Source organism: Heteronotia binoei, chromosome 1 (genome assembly GCF_032191835.1).
Source record: "Heteronotia binoei isolate CCM8104 ecotype False Entrance Well chromosome 1, APGP_CSIRO_Hbin_v1, whole genome shotgun sequence".
Taxonomy (NCBI): Eukaryota; Metazoa; Chordata; class Lepidosauria; order Squamata; family Gekkonidae; genus Heteronotia; species Heteronotia binoei.
In genome coordinates this window covers 218,625,748-218,641,272 of record NC_083223.1, presented here as the reverse complement: position 1 = coordinate 218,641,272, position 15,525 = coordinate 218,625,748, and the positions used below count along the sequence as shown (strand labels likewise).

The 15,525-nt window shown below is 45.2% G+C and overlaps 1 protein-coding gene and 1 non-coding gene across 2 annotated transcripts in view; both read right to left on the bottom strand.

Moving 5' to 3' along the window:
- PRKCE (protein kinase C epsilon) overlaps positions 1-15,525 on the bottom strand; it is a 563,878-nt gene that overhangs the window by 404,610 nt on the left and 143,743 nt on the right. The window lies entirely within an intron of this gene.
- Positions 4,821-4,887, bottom strand: TRNAT-AGU (transfer RNA threonine (anticodon AGU)). Its single transcript has one exon. It is a non-coding gene; the product is annotated as a tRNA-Thr (tRNA).

Sequence of the window (15,525 nt, the reverse complement as noted above, 5' to 3'; positions counted from 1 at the left end):
TGATATATATAAAATAGGCTAGAAGCATATTACATAATAGCTGCTTTTAAAAAGGTGGAAGATCGTGGCTAATAGTAATTGATTTCTCCCTTATTAACTTGTTGAATCCCCTTTTAAAGTCATCTAATACAAGCTCTATTATTGCGGGAAGAGGAGAGAATTTATGTATGTTTACAAACCTCAAGGTGCACTGCCCACCCAATGGTGCCACATGGTAGATGCTTGCCAAATGAGAAAGAAGGTGAGTCAATACAACTAAATTCCTCCTTTCATTTCATCTGCTGGGGTCAAACAAGGGGAAATCATTTTATTGAAGGGACCCTTCTGCACAACTCAGCTCTCATCTGGTACTTAAGCTGTCTCTGTACTCCAGCCAACCTCCGTCTTGCCTTTTGTGGAGAATTAAATGATTCCCACATCATTTATAAAATCCTTTTTAAAAAAAGAAAAGAAAAAAATAGACTCCAAAGATTTGATTTCGTATAAGGCTAACAGCTGTTCAGTTCTGTACTGGGTTATCTAAAAGCAGAGGGACTATGGAAGTCAAAACCTGATGGAGAAGAGCCAGACATTTCTGATAACAAGCTAGAGAGAAAGAAGGCATCAAAGCAGAAAGTGAGAAAGGAGATAAACAGTTTGGTTCTAGAGGGGAACTGCGAAGCTCACTAACAATTTAAGCAATACCACAACACCATCCAAATCAGGTTACCTGCCTTAGTGAAATTCCTGTACAGAAAGACAACTTCATAATGGTATGACAACCAAGGAAACAAAAATTGTAGTTTTATGACAGAATAATATAATATCTCCCCCACTCTGTGCCTATTATTTCTCTCATAAATGTAAAATAATATATAGCATTTAATTTTTGTAATTCTAGAATGGACACCGGTTGACTTCAGTAGGTGAAGAAGGATATAACACTGTTTAGGCTTCCGGTGTCTTGGGGCTATTTCCAAACATGTGTAACGAAAAACAGATACTTTTACAGTTCTCACATAGGAAGTGCTGATAAATGTTGGAAAATGCAATGTCTGGTGTACAAAGAAGAAGAGATGAAAAAGACTCTGCAGGGGACAGCAAGAAGACAATTAGATAGGATAAAGCAGAGAAGTAGCACCTTTAAGACCAACAAAGTTTCATTCAGAGGCCAGCACCTTCTCTCTGGTTAAGGGCCATTCCTTGTCTGTCTCCAGATTGCTACTCTTACAGCAATTTCTCCTTTCTTTTTGGAAGTGCTACACTCAGTCTTACCCTCTCTCTCAGCTAGAGATGTAGTTAGGATCTAACTCTCTCTTCTTTTTTAGCAAATATGTTAATTCCTCTTTAATCAGGCTGTGCACCACTGCTGTGTTAATTACTCTGCCAATACTAAAGAGGTGGGAGCTTCAGGCCAGCCTACTACAGGTGAGGTGGACCCAATGCCTCCCACTTCCCCAGTGGGCAAGCCAGGGCAAGCTTATCACAGCCAGAAAAGAAATTCTGGGTCCCAAAGCCATGCCCAATGCCAGGGATGGAAGAAGACAATAAGCAGAGTCTCCCAAGGGTCCAAGCAGAAACTGCCCTGAACAAGAGGTCCACCCTTCATCTTTCTGAGTCCTCTGGGCTGGGCACATCATTGGGAAGAAAAGGACTGGGCAGCCGAGGACAAGGGGCAGAGTTTTTGCCTGGTGATGAGAGGATATAATGAGGGCCGAGGAAGCAGGCCTAGAAAGGAGTTGGCCAGCTCATGGAGGGCAAGGAGGGAGATGTATTTGACATGGAGAGAGGAACCAGAAGCAAGTCCCTCCCTTCCCTTGCAGGCCCTTGAGGGAAGTTTGGTGACACAGCCAGGTTGCCCCCTCTCCCAACAGGAGCAGTAAGGGCATCACATCTAGCTAAACAATGTTAAGTGGCAGGGTTGAGAAAGGCTGTCCATCAGAGTAGGCGATACTGAACTAAAAATGGACCAGTGTACTTTACTATGAATCTATCTTTGTGCATTTGACAACGTTTACAAAAGCTGATGCCACAACTGACTTAGAACACTTGACCTTTGATATCTTTGATATTATAATTTGATCTTTGATATCTTGCTGGAAGAAAAAGGTCCACATAAGCAAGAGGTGACAGATTTAAAGCAATCCTCTAATGTACTCAGAATCCCAAGTCTATTCCATGGGGCTTACCTCCCAAGAAAGTGTCCTTCACATATCACTGTTCCTTAACTGGTATCTCTAAAAGGGTAGTTGATGTAGAAAAGATCTTTGCTTAAAATAATGTTGGGCTTGAAACTAACTTGCTAGTTGCACAGTTAATATAGACCTAGTATTGGCTATAAATCTTAATCTGTAAATGATATCTTATAAAAACAGAAACAGCACTTCACAGGGCATCCTTATGGCTTCCATGACCTTGAAAAACAGCAACTTCAGTATCAGAATTCCTTTGGAGGAGAAACCCTGGGAGTCTTGCCAGAACTCTAGACAGACAAGACAAGTGATATAGCTGACCCAGGCCAAATGGAATGGGACCACAGCTAGGGATGAGCAAAAACATAGTGTCTAGATCTGAAATCAACATTATCTCGCTTTTTTGCAGAAATGGAGAGGGATGGAGATAACAGATTTTAAAAAGTATGACCAGTACACAAATAGGCCTACCCTGGTCTCTGAAGCTCCCTGAAGAAATAAAACAAAATACTTATAGATAATATAAACAAGACAGGGCAAAGTGATCCTTCCCACTAGATGGCAGTATTGTTTTCTTGCAGGCTTGCAAAAGCCAACAGAACACGAAAAAGGGAGGGGGGAGATATTAGCATTTTCAAAAGGCAAAAATAATTGCAGTATATTTGAAGAGAAAAGTGAAAAACAATGAGAATGCCTCTAGTGTAAGCTCCTGCAATAATAATTGAGAACCAAAGCAAAATTAGACAGAAACATCGAGAAGATTATGGAAGTTGGAAAGCATTAAATCGGATTGTGCTGCAGCTCAGCAGGCTGTAATTAGACTGGCTGTAGTATGAATTAGGTCTCCAGCCCATGCCCTCCCACTCTGGGTCAGTAGGTGCAGGTAGCACTGAATAACCAGCAAGTTAAATTCCTGGAGGAAGGAAGTCTCTTAATTCATTTCACCACCTTTTAAACACCAGACTGAAACAGTAAGATAGAGTGACAAAGAATTCATGATGCTTCACAGTTCTCTCTGGGACAGTGAAATAAGGAGGGGGAAACAGTGTTCTTCAGGTTTTATATACATGCCTGTAACCTTTAAATATCCCTGCTCTTACAGTTTACCTACAGAATCCAATGTCCCAAATACATTTACCAAAGGAAATTATATTTTGCCTTTCTATTAAATAAACATGGTGGCTTATTAAAAACAATTAAATACATAAAAACTGAACAATTTATAACTGATCAAGACAAAAAAAACATTAACAGCAGATATCACTTAAAACACTATATCCTTAAAGCAATCAAAACCATCACACACAAACATCAGGGCAAATTCCAGCACCTGCTCCCCCCAAGATTCATTCACTCCTATTTGTCCTTTAAATAAGAACACCTTAACCAGATGTCTGAAGGCAAGGAGAGAGGATGAGATGAATACTCTGTCAGAGGAAATTTCATAGGATAGGCACAATCACCAAGAAAGCCTTGTACCACATGCTTCTTTGCCTTCTTTCATTACCACAGGCTTTTTGGATTCAATGGATATGAGTGGGTACATAGAGATAGAAGTGGTTGTTACAGCGCTTCCATATCCTGTCCCTATGAGACCTAGATGGTGGGGGAGGGGGAATCTTTGTTGCAGAGGTGGCAGTATGTCTTCTGTCAAGAGAAAACAAGGCGACAGGTAAGCACACCCAGAGGGGTTGATATGATCTCCAACATTAGCCAGGAGAAGTGTATCTTTCAGCTCAACTCTTTTCTTTCAATTCCTGCCCCCAAGTGCCTCTGGCATTGCTGTGAATTAGCTTTCTCACTTTCACTTCTGCTATCAAAAGCAGGGAGCTGAAATTGCCTAGACTTCTTCACAGGGAAGCAGCACTGTGACAGGCCCTGCAGTCACTATTTTTTTTTATGGAGGGAGGAATGTGTAAGAGAGAGAAAAAGAGAGAAAGAGAAAGAAATCAAAATAAATAGGAATTAATAATATAGCAGGAACCTGGTTTGGAAGACTGCACTTTGCTAGTCTTTGGTGACATTCAAAGCCCAGCTCAATAGGAGCCAGTATTATTATAACAAAAATAATCTGCCCAAATAATGAAAATACACATGCTGAGGGAGGGGACAGCTACATTTACTAAGCAAGAGAAAATACAACCCCCTTACAAATGGCCTTATACTGTTGGGTCATGTAGCCTTGTATTAACTCTGGCTAGCAGGGGCTCTCCAGGTCTTTCCTAATTTTGCCACCTGAGATCCATTAAATGAAGGTAATGGGAATTGAACTAGGATTTTGTGAGGATAAATCAGGTAATCTGTCAGTGAACAATGGACCATCCCTCCAAAAGTAAAAGGAAGAATTTTGATCTACTGCTATAAATGTGTGTGCTGGCCAAAACTCATAGCATACTATGCCTTATTGGTTGACAATGTATCATGGCTAATCTGAGGTGTGTGCAGTAATTCCATTTTGTAATATAACTTGCAAATATTTAAAAAATCAGAATAGGCATGGCATTATCCTGAACACATGAACATATGAAGCTGCCTTATACTGAATCAGACCCTTGGTCCATCAAAGTCAGTCTTGTCTTCTCAGACTGGCAGCGGCTCTCCAGGGTCTCAAGCTGAGGATTTTCACACCTATTTGCCTGGACCCTTTTTTGGAGATGCCAGGGATTGAACCTGGGACCTTCTGCTTACTAAGCAGATGCTCTACCACTGAGCCACCGTCCCTCCCGTTGAAAATGTGCCTGATATGAAGAAAAACAGATACTTTACTGCAATTTACTGCACAACCAAAAAAAAGCAAAATGATGGCTAGAAAAGACTTCATAGATTTGCTACCCAAAACTGTGTCCCTCCACCCTTGGTAAGCAAAGTCAATGAAACACCCCAATGAACAAGCCTGCCCATTTAACCTTGATAGGGGTAAGCTGGCTTTGACAGTTTGTCTCTACTTTCAGGAGTAGGGTGGCCATAATGTCTGAAGGTCAGCCAGGGACACCTTTGGTGGGGGGAAGGTAGGGGTGTGTGCGCGCGCTGCCGGAAACAGGTAGTGACGTCGTGCCGCCGCCGGAAACAGGAAGCGACATCACTTCCTGTGACATCATTTCCCCCACACCACCTGCCGAAAGCAGGAAGTGACATCACTTCCTGTGACATCATTCCCCCCCCCCGCGCCACCTGCCGGAAGCAGGAAGTGACATCACTTCCTGTGACATCATTTCCCCCAAATGACATCATTTCCCCCAAATGCCACTGCCGGAAACAGGAAGTGACTTCACAGCACTTCCTGTGACGTCCCCAAAAATCCCCCAAATATCACCGCCGGAAACACCAAGATTATTTATAGAGAGGGAAAGGGGGAAGTAAAGTTAAATGAAACTCTTTTTTTACTTTTTTCAAAGTGAGAAGACTAGAGAGAACGGGTTCCATGCTGAGAAGCCAGTCAGATTCCAGTGAGATTCCAGTGAGTCTGTGCTGCATAATGCAGCCTATTTATTTTGTCCAGTTTGCTCTGTTGGCTCTATCTGCGCCACCTTCATCACTTTCGGGGTGTGGATCCCCCAGTGGGGTGGTCTCCCGACTCCCTCCGCCGGCTGTTTCTGATAGCCCTGTGCCCCCTCTTTCATTTGATATGTGTCCCGTGCGGGTGCCACCCTCCCGCCGGGAGATGCCGCAAAATGAGCCCCCTTGAGGCTTATGGCGGCAGGGCTTGGGGGAAGCGAGCTAGACTGCTGTTCTTTTGAGGGGTTATAGAGTGTTTCGAGCCCGTCCCTGTGGCATCGGTCCCATCGTTGTGGGACCCAGGGGGCCAGCGCAGCGGCACGCCAAAGCAGCCTGTCACTAATAACACAGGTCGAGATGCAGGACAGGAACCCGGAAGTGACCGATAGGCTGCTTCAGCGTGCCGCTGCGCCGGCCCCCTGGGCCCCACAACGATGGGACCGATGCCACAGGGACGGGCTCGAAACACTCTATAACCCCTCAAAAGAACAGCAGTCTAGCTCGCTTCCCCCAAGCCTGCCGCCATAAGCCTCAAGGGGGCTCATTTTGCGGCATCTCCCGGCGGGAGGGTGGCACCCGCACGGGACACATATCAAATGAAAGAGGGGGCGCAGGGCTATCAGAAACAGCCGGCGGAGGGAGTCGGGAGACCACCCCACTGGGGGATCCACACCCGAAAGTGATGAAGGTGGCGCAGATAGAGCCAACAGAGCAAACAGGACAAAATAAATAGGCTGCATTATGCAGCACAGTTGAGAAAGTGCCTTATCCATATACTGATGAAGTAAATACAGGATCTGAGAACAAAATTGCACCAGAAGACACAAACACAAAGCTCCCTTACACTGAATCAGTGCTTGGGTTCACGAAAGTCAGTATTGTCTAGTCCAGTCACAAACACAAAGCTCCTTACGCTGAATCAGTGCTTGGGTCCACGAAAGTCAGTATTGTCTAGTCCAGTCACAAACACAAAGCTCCCTTACACTGAATCAGTGCTTGGGTCCACGAAAGTCAGTATTGTCTAGTCCCAGTCACAAACACAAAGCTCCCTTACACTGAATCAGTGCTTGGGTCCACCAAAGTCAGTATTGTCTACTCCAGGTGTGGCCAGAGGGAGGGAGGGAGGGAGGGAGGAAGGAGGGAGGGAGGGAGGGAGGAAGGGAAGGAAGGAAGGAAGGAAGGAAGGAAGGAAGGAAGGAAGGAAGGAAGGAAGGAAGGAAGGAAGGGAGGAAGGAAGGAAGGGAAGGAAGGAAGGAAGGAGGGAGGGAGGGAGGGAAGGAGGAAGGAGGGAGGAAGGAAGGGAGGAGGGAGGGAGGGAAGGAAGAAAGGAAGGAAGGAAGGAGGGAGGGAAGGAAGGAGGGAAGGAAGAAAGGGAGGAGGGAGGGAAGGAAGGAGGGAAGGAAGAAAGGAAGGAAGGGAGGAGGGAGGGAAGGAGGGAAGGAAGAAGGAAGGAAGGAAGGAGGGAGGGAAGGAAGGAGGGAAGGAAGGGAGGAGGGAGGGAAGGAGGGAAGGAAGAAAGGAAGGAAGGAGGGAGGGAAGGAGGGAGGGAGGGAAGGAAGGAAGGGAGGGAAGGAGGGAAGGAAGAAAGGGAGGGAAGGAAGGAAGGAAGGAAGAAAGGAGGGAAGGAAGGAGGGAGGGAAGGAAGAAAGGAAGGGAAGGAAGAAGGGAGGGAGGGAAGGAGGGAGGGAGGAAGGAAGGAAGAAAGGAAGGAAGGAAGGAAGGAGGGAGGGAGGAAGGAGGGAGGGAGGGGAGGGAAGGGAGGGAGGGAGGGAAGGAGGGAAGGAAGGAAGGAGGGAGGGAGGGAAGGAGGGAGGAAGAAAGGAAGGAAGGAGGGAGGGAGGGAGGAAGGAGGGAGGGAGGGAAGGAAGGGAGGAGGGAGGGAGGGAAGGAAGGGAGGAGGGAGGAAAGAGGGAAGGAAGGAGGGAGGGAAGAAGGAGGGAGGGAAGGAAGGGAGGAGGGAGGGAGGGAGGGAAGGAAGGAAGGAAGGCCGGCCGGCCGCCCCCTTCTGCCAGCCGCCCCCCCCCCCCGCTTTCGGCCCCCCTCCCTCCCTGCTTACCTTCATCCAGGCCTCTCCTCCGGGTGGCTGGTGCTGCTGGCGGGGCTGGCGGCAGCTGCGGAGGCCGGGGAGGTCCTCTGCTGGTCTCTGGAGGGCCTCCAGGGACCAGTGCCGGCCTCTCCGCGGCCTCCGCTGGTCAGCGCTGGTCGGCGCTGGTCGCTGGAGGGAAGGGCCCCGCGCGGCGGGCGGGGAAGGCGGCGAGTGAGGGAGGGAGCGTCAGGGACGCGCAGCACAGGGACGCTCACTCGCCGCCTTCCGGCCGGCGCCCGCAGCCCACCGCCTCCGGGGCTGGCTAAACCGGGACCTCTAATGGTCCCCGGTATAGGCAGCCTGGGAGGCGGGAATAGGGGGCCAGAACCGGAACATTCCCCGGTGCCCGGGACGGTCTGGCCATCCTATTCAGGAGTCAGACTAATTTTCCAGTCTTCAGGGTTTTGTATTTTAATTACCATATTTTCTCATTCTTGCTGCAATGAAACCTAATCCTAAACTCTTCAGTTTTTCATAATTTTAGGAAAGCTATGATAAAAATGTTTTAGATCAAAGCTTTTTTTGTAGAAAAAGCCCAGCAGGGACTCATTTGCATATTAAGCCACATCCACTGACATCACCACATCCAATGTCATCACCATTGTTTCACACAGTGGAAACTCATTTGCATATTAGGCCACACCCCTGACACCAAGCCAGCCAGAACTGTGTTCCTGTGCGTTTCTGCTCAAAAAAACCCTGTGTATTATATATGAATAAATATGAAATAACCACATTTATCACCACCATAACAAAAGATAATAGCTAACTCTACTTAATTTCTCTCCAGTTTCTCATAACTTCATGTGAACTATAAAAAGCAATTGCTTAATTCAATACTGACTATCAGAGCCAGTCAAGAAAGCAACTGATTAAGAAATGAACTCATCTACCACCACTTAATGGGGTAAAATTAACATCTGCATGAACAATGACAACTACATGCACATGTATTTCTGTGTCACACAGCAAAACATATTCTGATGTAAAATGATAAGTTTGTACTTCTCAGGATCACTGAGAGACATTACACTAAAATCATTGCTGAAAATACCAGGTGCCACAGTCAAATTTCTAGGTGCCATGGCAGCCTGGTGCCTTAGAATTTGTCAAGTCCAGGCTCATGGGAGTACCACCTGACTTGCTGAAGTTTGCTGGTGAAAGAAATCTTCCGTGCCTGAAGTTTCCTTGAGCCAGTTCATCACTAGTGGGGTAACCTTTTCTGACATCCCACAGGCACAAATTTCTGACATCTCACAGATACACGTTCAAGACCAAGACTTGAATCCTGACAGTCTTGGACCAGTGTATCATATTCCTGACCAGCATAGTTTTTTTTGCTTCCAAGAACTGTATTTCTGTATCTTTTTCACTGATAAAAGAATTTTATTATCCACGGAAAGAAGGAAGAAAAGATTTATTACACATCCACCTACCTGCAACTTTGGGAAAAAATGATTTATATCCTGTAATACATTCACTGAAACTTGGAAGGTCTGCTTCTCACACTTCAAAACAAATTTAAATAAATCATGTTCATTTTCTGGCCTTCATATGAGTAAAAGCCAGTGAGCTGATGAAAAACAAACATCGTTGAAATCTGAATGGAAATACAAACAGAGTGGCTATAGAATCCACTGCTATCACCTGCTATGATAATCTCATTGCTTAGACTGTTTTACAAACTAGTAGCAGTTTATGGTAAAGTCTATTTTACTGCAAACACATTCCATTTTTTGTAAATGTACAGTATGGACTCATTAGTAACCCAAACAGGCTATGTATATCATATAAAAGTCATGCTTTGAAAAAAGACAATACCTCTGTGTGTGTGTGTGTGTGAGAGAGAGAGAGAGAGAGAGAGAGAGAGAGAGTTAAGATGACCAGAAGGAAATAAACGTGTGCCAAATGAAGTCATAGCACCTGCCAACTGGTTGATTTCTGGGCCACTGACAGATGCTCCATGGACAAGTTCACACAAATATGCCCATGTTAGTTACAAATATCCATGGGAAAACTAGTTATGTGAAAACTGGTTTGTTATATACAAAATCTCTCTAACTCATGTATACAATATCTAGTTATTTTTATCACTTGGTAACTGCCACTTTGGCTATACTATGAGCTCATTCAGATTTCCATGTTTCTTATGAGACAGTTGAAGCTTCAAGGCAGCTTGGTTATATAAAATACCTGCCATAAATCAGCAAAATAAGGCAGTACTATGGCCAATCGCACAGTTCATTTTTGGTGTGATAATATGGCGGTAGTCCATGTCATTAATTCCCTTTCATCCAAATCCCGGGTTATGAGGTTGGTGAGGGCCTTCACTCTGCGTTGTCTGTGGCTTAACATATTGTTTTTAGCCAAGCATGTTCCTGGGGTGAATAACGGGATGGCTGACGCTCTCTCTTGTAAACAGATGGAGAGGTTTCGTCAGCTGGCCCCAGATGCCGATCGAGAGGCGGCGTCAATGCCCCAGGAGCTATGGCTGACTGGAGAGCCGAGGCCTGCAGAGCGATAGGCCTAGCCATTGCGCCTAGCACCAGGAAGTCTTACGAACATGCTGTGCGGCAGTTTGAGGACTTTAGGGCTGAGGTAGGATATCGCATTGTTTGGCCCCTCCCGGTGGAGCAGTTGCTCCACTACTGTGTTTCTCTACGAGGTAAGGGACTGGCCGTGCAATCCATTATGGGGCGCCTGTCTGCATTGGCTTTTGCCAGTAAGGCGCTGGGCTATAAGGAAGAAACAGCTGATTTTTGTCTCCGAAAAATGCTGGAAGGGTGGGCCAGAGAGGCTGGACCTAAGTGGGACACACGGAAACCTATTTCACCTCTGATTCTTAGGGGTCTGAAGGGGGTTTGGGGCATGGTGTGGGCTTCATATTTTGAGGCCTCTTTGTTTCATGCTGTGTCCTTGGTAGCTTTTTGGGGGGCTCTTAGAGTCAGTGGGCTAGTGGCTTGGTCCAGAAACGATGTTTCTGGTAATGTTTTGTTGCTACAGGATTTGAGGTTGTCTGAGGGCAAAGCGGTCATTATTGTCTGTCGCTCTAAGACGGACCAGTGTCAAAGAGGTACCATGCTTGAGGTGTGCCCAGTTTCTGCTTTGGCTGCTAATTTGGCAGCCTGGGGGCCCAAGGAAGGGTTTTTGTTCTGTCACATTAATGGTAGCCCATTGACAAAGCAACAGTTTTGGGCTGTTAACATCATGGGCTTTAGGTGAGCTGGGGTTGTCTGGGGTGCGGTTTGGGACCCACTCCTTTAGAATTGGGGCAGCCTCGACAGCTACTGCCCTGGGGTATCCTTCCTCCTCCATTCAGCGCTTGGGCCATTGGCACTCATCAGCTTACAAATCTTATGTTTGACCTTTGCTCAGTCCCTAGCTTTGTTTGTTTGGTTGAAATGATACTGGTTTATGTTCTTGTTTGACTGTTTTTTTCTTTTTAGATGCTGTTGTTCCTGGCCAGAGGAGCTGAGTTCTCGTCTGTGGCCATAGCCATGTGTTTTGGGCCACTCATCAGGCATGGAGAACTTTGGTCGGCTCTCAGCTGGGGCTCAGCCAATATGTTTGTGTCGAGTGGCAGGGGCGCTGGGGCCTTCAGTGGCCAGGCCTACTGCCTTTGTTATTCCAAGGCAGCATGGGCTTTCCTCCTCAGGTTTTAATTATTCACCTGAGAGGGAATGATCTTGGGCTAGTAAAAGGCAAGGCATTAGTCTGGCAGGCCCGTGAGGATTTTCAGTACATTAGGGAGCGATGGCCTGGGACCACTATAATTTGATCAGCCATGATTCCCTGCCTTGTTTGGCGCAGTGCGTGGGACCCTGCAGCTATTGAGAGGGCACGCTACAAAGCTAATAAGCAAATTAGGAAGTCATTGGAAGGTGGGTTGGGCCACTATCTGCCCCATCCAGATATTTCTACGAAATTTCCTGACCTCTACAGAGGGGATGGGGTACATCTCCCAGAAAAGGCTAACATGCTTTTCTTGAGGGATCTCCGGCAAGGGCTGTGAGTAGCCTTGGGCTTCCTGGTGGGTGCTAAGGCCTAAGTAGAGACTTGGCCTTAGTGGTGGCAGGTTTTAATGGGTTTAGGTTACTATGTGGCTAGGGGAGGACCATGAAGCATCCCCCTTTTGGGGAGTTAGGAGTCTGGCATAATCAACCTTTGAGTTTGATGATCCGGGGCGGGGAAGATGCAGACTGTCCTGGAGGCTTGACTAGAGGGTGCCTTCCATTGAGATGTGCGTCTGGTGGTTGGACCCTCTGGGGTGTGCCTCCTTGCTGGACTGGCCTGGCGGGAGCTGTGTCACACAGCTCCGGCTGGGGGCTGGGTCTCTTGCCCGTGAATGGCAGGGGAGCGGTCTGTTGAGACCCCTAGTCCTGACCAGGCCGCAATTCGGGGTGCCCTTGCCGAATTTATAATTATGCTTAATGAAGTGGCCCTTAGTTATACCAATGCCTTGTGTCCAACTCTTCATTCTGACTTGGGGGGCAATTCAATACTCCTCATCAAAGGTTTCTCACCAAGTGCTAGTCTTCTCTGCCTCAGTCGATCATCTACCTTCCTAAAGGGAAATACCCACATTCAGAGTGCTAGCATGAATCATTATACAATGAAAAGTACAAATTCCTGGATCTTGTAATCATCTAGCACCTCTCCATGTATGGTCATTTTATGAGGTTATTAAAAAGTATCAAACAATGACAGTCCTTTCATACATCCATCTAGCCCTACTTAGCACAACCTGAAAATGTTTGAAGAGCAGCGTAGTTGAAGGTATGATGGTTGGAAATAGTAAGAAAAGGACTGTGTACACATACAACACCCTGACCTGGATAACCCAGGCTAGCCTGATCTCATCAGCTCAGAAGCTAAGTGGCCCTGGCTTGTATTTGAATGGGAGACCACAAAAGAATACCAGGGACATGACACAGAGGCAGGCAAGGGCAAACCATCTCTGACATCTCTTGCCATGAGAACCCAAAGGCTGAACCTTGAACTAAACCACAAATTGATACATTCGCAAACCAAACCAGTTTGTATCAGATTATGACCCTGCTTTCTGCTCCCCACCACTTTTCAACAACAAACACATACATCATGCAACATATGATACAGGTGCTCTGTGTAGTGTCTGACAACAATGAGCTTGATTTGTGTAGTCTGCCTCCACACACACCTGATTTTGTTTTCATTAAGAGAAGAATCATGCAAAATGTGTCTCTTCATGGAGCACCCTGCATGAAGAGGCTCATTATCCGGAAAAGTATATGAACAGGGCCATGGATGAGAAGAGTGTTTTTATGTGTTTGCCAAGATAAAAAATGTTTACATTCCTCACAGACACCTTCCCAGTACAAAAGTGAAAAACCAAAAGGCAAGCCAAATCTAAACAGTCAGAATCAGTTTTTTGAACAAAATTCACAAATACTGAAATGAAGAGGGAGTGAAGAAAGCATACAATCTCTACAGAGAGCCTAGCCCTGTTACCATAGAAATCTTTAGACAATTCCTTTACTAAAAGTATCCTCAATTTCTCCCTGCCAACTCTCTGTACCTTCAGCAAGATGTCATAGGCCACATTTAGATAAGGTCCACGTTCATTATGATTGCCTGCTTTTTGTTTCATTTATCCTAATGACATTTAAAATAAAGAACACCCTTTTCTCATTTTAAAGTACTGTCCAAGTATACCAAATAAAGGGCCTTCACAAAGGTTTCACAAGCGCTGTTAGGCAGGGGTAGTTTTGTAGAAAAATAGGTGGTGGAGCTCATCCAGAGACTGTTATACAGCTGCACCTACTATTCAATGGACAAGGTGGGAAGGAGGAAGGTTCAGGAGCTGTGCTCCTGTGAGCTCCCACTGAATCCAAGGCCTGCTGAAATGAACCCTGTTTGTGCACACAGAATTAGTGAGGGTTTTAGCACACAATGCATTCTTATTGTGCCAATCAGTTTTAAATTGTAAAACTAGCTGTGGATATTATTCTTTTTTTAAAAAAATACTGCTTAGCAAGTAAATTTAGGGTGCTTCACAAATAAAAGATGATAATGATTATAATAATGACAATGGTAATACAGTAGCCAGACAGACTAAATGTGTTATTCAGAGATGTTCCAGTCCAGCCCTGTAGACAAGAGTGTTTCCCATTTGGTGACATAGTCAGAAACAAACCAACCAAAACAAGAGAAATATGTTGGGGATTTTTTTAAAAAAACCCAACCAAAATAGATTGTATCTGTGGAGTTCTGTTTTAGTCGCCCAAGCTAACTTTAGATGTCATTCTTAACAGAAGGATCAAATTCATAAATATGTTCACAACTTCAAACTTAACATTCTTTATTTAATACTCTGAATGTATGTTCATATTCATATAAACATTCTTTCTGAAAAGCCTTTACAAATTTCAAGTGCTAGAATCACTTCCAGCTACCATAGAATGGATGGCTTTATACAAGGCTCCACACCATTTCCTACTATTCTATATTTTCCACCATTTTACTCTTCCCTTGGGTACAGTCCCATAAACATATTGCTCTTATCAACATTTAATGCCAGACCAAATCACAGGATGATACTTGAACTTCAAAAAGTACATCTCTAACATTTGTGGCTAGGATTGCCAAGTCCAACTCAGAAAACACCTGGGGACTTTGGGGGTGGAGCCAGGAGACTTTCCCATTCCCTAAAATAAATAAAAATACAGAAGTGCAATTTCCCTGAATAGTCTTCATTTCCTTGTCCCCAACAGCAGCTGTAATTCCAGTAAATGAAAGTGAACCCACACTAACAAAGCAGTCAAAATAAACAGTTTGTTTGCAAGCACATACTTTTGTGATTTCATTGGGCTCTAGGAACTGCTGTACTTCCAACCAACTTAACACAGGCAAATGAAAAGACAGAGAGATGGAGTTTTCCTCCATCCCATAAACAGGTTACTATAAAAAAATGTCTGAAATGAATCCAAAAAACAAAACAGAGATTGTGCTATAGCTCTCTCACTCAAACACACACTCACTGACTCTAGTTCAAGGTGAAAGCAAGCAGGGACTGCATTTCATTTTCTCTCTTACAGGGGGCTCTGCTGCTGGCCCCTCCGGTGCAGCTTTCACTTCCTGTTTAAATTTAAAGACACACACACACTTTTTTTTTAAAGGTGCTTACAGGCTTCTAAACCCACAGATATCTCAAGGCACATGGTGGCTGCTGGGGCAGGGCTTCCCCACCAGCCAGCTAGCTGGGGGGCAGTGTGGAGCCTGGGAAACTGGGTGCTCTCCAGCTGGGACTGGGGGGTTGGGAAGCCTATTTGTGGTAGCCTGTGATACTAGATTGGGTTTTAATATCCACCAGATATCACTCCATTGGCTGGCCCTATGCTACAGTACCATCTCTGCTGTAATATGAATTTTACTCTGTCTACTGTTTTAGACTCTCAGTTTGTATAACATGTGCCCAACTGAGCTGCTATTTATAATATATGTGATCTATCAAATTTTGTTACATTGATTTGGTTTTAATTGTTGTTTTATATTGTTTTAGAAAGTTGCGATCCGCCCGAAGTCCATTTTGGTAAAAAGCAGAATAGAAATTGCCTTGATAGATAAGATAAGGGTGCAAGGCAAGCATTAGCCCTTGAATACAAGCCAGGACTTTTCTTTTTCTACTTCATAAAACACTATACGTATACCATATACAACCTTAGGATGATGAAGGAAGTATACAGCCAAATGTTCCTTGTTCCATCGATGACCCCAAAATCTATAAGGGTTCCC